Source organism: Pteropus vampyrus, unplaced genomic scaffold (genome assembly GCF_000151845.1).
Source record: "Pteropus vampyrus isolate Shadow unplaced genomic scaffold, Pvam_2.0 Scaffold1, whole genome shotgun sequence".
Classification (NCBI taxonomy): domain Eukaryota; kingdom Metazoa; phylum Chordata; class Mammalia; order Chiroptera; family Pteropodidae; genus Pteropus; species Pteropus vampyrus.
Genome location: NW_011888782.1, coordinates 4,155,505 through 4,161,667, shown reverse-complemented (window position 1 = coordinate 4,161,667; position 6,163 = coordinate 4,155,505). Strand labels below are relative to the sequence as shown.

Sequence of the window (6,163 nt, the reverse complement as noted above, 5' to 3'; positions counted from 1 at the left end):
CATGGGACCGAGCTGGAGCAACCCTTGCCTTGTATGTCTGTTCACCTTCTCTCTCCTCTTCCCCTACCTCCGCATTAGTTTCCTGGGGGCCCTTCAGTAATGAGTTACCTGCACCTGAAGTCTCACCTGAAGGTCTGCTTCTGGGAAACTTTTCTAAGCAGTTTCCAAACTCCAGTGTTTACGTAGGAACCACCCCCTTCCCCCAAGATTCCTTCCCGCCCGAGGGAGCCTGGGGGAAGCCCATAGCCACCTTGCTGGCTGAGGTCGTCCACGAGGATGATCTCCTTTAGGAAAGCCCTGGGCGCTGTGTCAAGGATGCTGTGTATGGTTCTCAGGAGGGTGGACCAGGGCTCGTCATGGAAACAGAGGATGATGCTGGCTGTGGGCAGGCTGTCCTCAGGGTGCTGCTGTAGACATCTGCAGGGATGAAAACCAGGGAGCCGTGGGGAAGAATGATTGAAAGAAGTGTTCAACATCCTTGAACTCACTCCCAGGCCCTGGCTGGGGCTGCTCCAACCACACGTCTCTTTCCCAACTCAATGGCTCTCCCTGGGTTTTCTTAAAATTTCCACATAAAGAGAGCCCATTCCCCGCCACCAGCCCCCACATACACACACACAGTAATGCTGCCTACTGCCTCCTAGATCCTCAGATCCCAACACCTTCTTTACAGTGTTTAATCCACGCCTCTCTCATAGCAGGTGAGAGGCGTTGCCATCATTCTCAGCAGATGATGGTCCTAGCCTGTAAAACGTGAATGAATGACGGTATTACCAATCTCATGGAGCTGGTTGGTGTGAGGCCTAAATAGGATGGTGTACGAAGCAAGTGGTGTATGAACACTTTCATCATCCGTTTAAAGGCAGGGACTCTATTTTCTTTGTTTTTGTGTTCCTACAACCTAATACAGCACTTGGCACTTAATAAATGTTTATTATTATTATTATTATTATTTTTGAAGAAGGGACAAGGATTAAACATGTGTGAATGCCAGCAACATGCCAGACCCTGTGCTAGGCCCTATATACACATTACTGAGTGTTCATTCTATAATGAGCCTATGGGTTGGGTTATATTACCCCATTTTACAGATGTGGAAACTGAGGCTGAGAAGGTGACAAGACTCATTGAAGGCCACATTACTGGTAAGTGGCAGAGCTGGATGTTTTCCTTCAAAGCTGTCATGACCTTTCTACTTTGCGAGTTCATGGCCAGGTACACAGGGGTGCATGGCGTGATCTCTATCAGGGGGCTACTTTTTAAGGAAAGGGGCAATGTTCTTTCTAGTATCTTTTTTAAAAATAATTTATAACTTTTTATTTTGCAGTAGTTTAAGACTCACAAGAAGTTGCAAAAAATAGAACAGAGAGTTCCTGTGTTATCTTTGCCCAGCTTCACCCAGCGATAACATCTTACGTAACCCTCCGCAACGCTCAAAACCAGGAATGTGACACAGTTCAACACTATCAGCTCAAATACTGACCTTATTTGGATTTCACCAGTTTTTATATCTAGCAGTAATTTTTAGGGGAAATTCGTATGGACTTCAGAAAGAAGTCCCTAGATGGATGACTGTCCTCAGAAGTGTTTCAAAGACAAATAAAATAATGAACTTTATATGAACTTTTACAGTCTTATTTCGGGGCTGTTCAAATAACATGTCCAAAGTGGAATTGATACGGGACATCACTTGTAAAATTCTTAATCTTTAAGCAGGAAATGATAAGGGACATCTCTTGCAGAATTCTTCATCTTTTTAGTAAACCTAGTTAAGTTTTCTTCCCTCCTTTTTTGGGAAAAAGTCTCTCTCCCTCAAGTCCCGATAATTGCCCTGAAACTGGTGACTCAGATCCTCTGGCTATTGATAAAGGTCATCGGCCCATTGTTAGCAGAAATGGCAATAGGCCAGACAGGGCCCTTAGAGTCTGAGAGGGGAGGGGACTTTAGGCCAAAAGTCTTTTTTCTCTTTAAGAAATACATCAACTCACTTAGTAGGCAAATCAATAATAGAAATTAATAGATATATAATTTAAATAACAAGCGTATATCTTCTTTTCCTTGTCTAGGGACTGAGGCAGCATTTCAGCAGGAAACCCAAGACCCCACCTTGACTGAGGCAGAAAGGGAAAGAGTTCCATGAAATCCCGATAGGCAGGGACAATGGCTCTTCTCAGCAGGAAGCAGATACGGAAGAAGAGACCTCTCATCCCTCGATATCCATACTAATAATAGGGGGATTCATGGCTCTTAGAAAAGAGTTAGGCAGGAAAGTTAGTTAGAGGGTTTTAGGTCTACCTGTAAAAACACTGAGGTCATCCTATCCTAGAAGAGGTCTGCCCTAATCTGCCCACAATTAGGCAAGCCAGAAGGCATTTTTTTAAAACTCATACAAAGAAACAAGTAGGCAGAGAATTAGGTACCAATTTAAGCCAGTCACTCGCACCTTCACAGTGAAGACCCCAACGACCTTCAACTCACCTGAGCCTCATTATACCATCATTATAATATGATGCATATGCACAGAAGTTCATTAATATCATTATAACATACTGAATTCTGGGAACAAACATGCACAGAAAGCAAATGATGAATCACTGAGTCCTGTCAATCTTAGTTGTCAATCAAGGAAGCCCACCCCTCTAAGAAAAGTAACCACCCACAGCAAAAAAGAGATAAAAACCCTGAAGTCTTTGTTACCAGGCCTTTTGAGCCAGCTTCTCTTGCTCAGGCCGCTTCCACATCTGGTAGTGTACTTTCCCTTTTAATAAAGCTTTCCTTTTCTACTGTATTTCGGTGTCTTCTTGCTCAGATCTTTGTTCGAGATATCAAGAATCTGGACAATGCACCGAGGGAGAATACTCACTTTCCGGTAACAGAATCAGTTCTCTGTAAGGTTTTAGGAATATAACCGAGTCCCCCAGTGCACCTTGCAGTCTTTGCCAAGTTCTTTTACCCTCTCCAGCCTCCCCCATACCCGGTACTCCTCCTTCCCTCTCCCCATGCTTGGGAGGGGGAGGGAGGCTTTCCTCCTCCAAATCCACCAGATTTTGAGAATTTCCACTCTGCCCTCAGAATTGTTCTAGACTTGCTCACAAACAGGTTCGAAACTTCTTTTGTGTCCTTTCTATGACCACGGTGGTTGCGGTTGCAGGCAAATCCAGAGGTCCTAGGACTGGGGCCTTGTGGGGGTGGGGGGCTATGAAAAGGTATTTCGTCTCAATGAACTCAGTGGGTAGAAAAAAACGTAAAACAATACTTGGACAATTGCCAGGAGGCTGACTGTTTTCCAACTCAGACAGGAGAGGAATTTGGGGACAGAGAGACCTGCATATGAAATTCTTGTGGGTGCTGTTTTATAGGAAACAAAGTCCATTACCTCAGGGCAGAACAAGGCCATGCCTTCCTCCCAAGGGACCAGCCCTTTTTTTTTTAGCCCAATCCATAAAATACGATGACCAGAAACAACACAAGTATATAGTGCATGTGTGTCCTTGTGGTAATGATACAGGACTGGCAAATTTCCCAAATGACAGGGAGACCAAGCCCTGTACCAAGAAAAGAAGAAGGTCTTTTGGCAGAGAGTGAAAAAGAATTCAACACATACACCAAAGTTAAGGTCAAAAGGAAAGTTTATTAGAAAAGCGGTAACACTCCACAAAGTGTGGTCTCCTCTCAGAGGGACCAAGAGAGGCTTGGAAAGATAGTGAGCAGAGAGGGGCTGAGTGTTCAGGGAATTCAGTTTACATATCATTCTTTAGTTCCTGTGAGTTCCATTTCCTTTGATATGGACAGACAGTGAGGATGGGAAAGGGTATGTAGCGTGAAAGGGTAAGAATATGTAGAGTGAAAAGCCTGCTGGCAGTTTCTAGCCTTTAATCCATAGATTCTCCATGATTTTACCATAGGGAATGACTCTTGCAAAGTTCCTGTTTCCCTTTCACAGGTGTGGGAAATGGGCTGTTAACCCCAGCAGAACTCTGCCTTTGTTCTGAAGGTGTCCTCCTGGCCTAGCTGCAGGGCTGATCTGCATATTGCAGTCTCTGATTGTGGCTTGATTATCATTTTTAATTCTCTTGCCTCCTCCTTACATTAGTAAGGTAATCAGAAAAGCTTAGACTTTGGAATCAGACATGTTTAGACTTGAGTATTCACCCTGCTGCTTCCTATGTTTCCTTGGATAGCATACTCAATATTTGTGAACTTCAGTTTCTTCATCTGAAAGATAAGGATGATAATATTTATCTTTTTGGCCTGTTGTGAGAATCTAAGAATAACGATAGGAATTCAATAGGCAGTGGCTATTTTATAGCATTTTTGGAGAAAGAGAAGATGTAATTAGCACATGTGTCATCTTTGTAAAATGTAACTGTCTTTAAACAACTGCCCTACGTTATAGCAATGAGACACCTTTTGGAAGTTTGGTTTTCCAATTCTGCAAATTGGAATGCCCACAGCACATAACTTTAAAGCTTTCATAAGGAAGACGTGCTTAGCATAGTGCTGGCACATAGTAGGGACTCCATCAAAGAAAGAGATTCTTGTTGAAACTCTAGCTCTTTAAGACCACACTCCTCGCACATTCCTCAAAATTAGGAGGCTGGAGAGCTTCCTGCTCTGCGAAATAGCCAGTGACCCAGGGCAAGTGACTTCCTCTCTATGGCCTCAGGGAATGGTTTCTGCAGAGGCATCTAGCCTGAGAATTCTACACGTCCTGGCAGTGTAAATGACCCTGGGCAAGTCGCTTAGCTTCTGGGTGCCTTGGTTTCCTCGGGATGGTAATAACAGCATCCACTTTGAAGAGCTGCTGTATTGATTAAATGGCTTCGCAGAGCAGTAAGAGCAGTGGCTGTAAATGCTGTGTGAGTATTTGCTCCATTATTAGAAGATATACCGATACTGCAAGGTGGATCCCAAAGGCTCTTCCAGCCATGAAATTCTGTGTTCCCGGCTCTTTGGGGCCCTCTTCAGGTAGGAGAGGAGGAAGGGAAAAGCCAGAGGGGCAGGAGCTTTAAAGAGAATTTCATGACTCCCCTCCTCTCCCTCCATCTGTCTTATTCCAGGATTTTCTGGGTTTTATGTACAGCTAGAACTGTGTACTCTCTTTACAGTGAGAGGATGGCTAACAGATAAATGGGCAAGCTGTGTGAATGCAATAAACTTAATAGATTGCTAAGTACTTTGAAAGGCCAAGTGGGTTTTTGGAAGCTATTACAAGGCTAAAGGAGCTGCCTCCATGAGCTGTGGATGTAGGTGTCCTGGCATCAGCTTGGAAAGGACCTGTCATCACTTGCTCCATGGGTAGAAGCTCACACAGCCTTCAAGACAAACAGACAGCTTTGGGGCAGCTCTTCAGGCAACTGCAAAACTGCCGGGAGATGAGAGCTGAAAATAACCATGGAAATAATCTGGTGTTTCAGGGGAGAATAAGCTTGGGCTCTGAGTGAATCCTGTGGTTTGTGAGAAAGCCCAGTACCCTTGACATGACTCTGGAATGCAGTGCTAATTATTATAAACACAAGTTTGGCAATACTTGTGTCTCAGGCCTGTTAGATGTTTTCTAGAGGAGACATTGAGGGTTTGATTGTTTCTGGTAGGTAGAGTGACCGAGAGGAGGGGGCCTATGGATGGTGCAAGCTGTGTAGCCCCAGACACCAGTGGGGGTACCAGATATATGCATGGGCTTGTGAGGGTCCGTGGTCATCATGCCAGGGAATGATGGGCAGCACCGAGCCTTGTGAGGATGGGCGAATAGGATGAGCCCTCCCTATGCCAATAGCCCGAGTAGTAGTAGCACAGAGTGGAGGAGGGTATGACATGTAATAACCCTGAGAGCAGCCAAACTGTAAGTCCGCCCACCTTGTTCAAAAACTGTGTCAACTTAGAGCATCTTGGGAAGAGACTGTATGTCAAGTGGCTAGAGATCAAGCCTTGGCATTGAGTTCGGAATCCTGGATCTGTCCTTATGTGACTTGGGCAAGCGACATAACTATCTGATAACCATCCTTCCTTTCAACAATTTCCAGATTCACAGATCCAGTTACAAATAATCAGTTCTTATTTTCAGCCATCTTTTCAATTCCAATAAGTCCTTTTTGAGCATGCACTTACTTAAACTCAGTTTTAGTTAAACTCAGTAAAACAGGTTATTGGAAGAATCAAATGA

General features: G+C 44.3%; 1 protein-coding gene across 1 annotated transcript in view; it reads right to left on the bottom strand.

The window, feature by feature from the left end:
- GALNT15 (polypeptide N-acetylgalactosaminyltransferase 15) overlaps positions 1 to 6,163 on the bottom strand; it is a 48,286-nt gene that overhangs the window by 25,983 nt on the left and 16,140 nt on the right. The window lies entirely within an intron of this gene.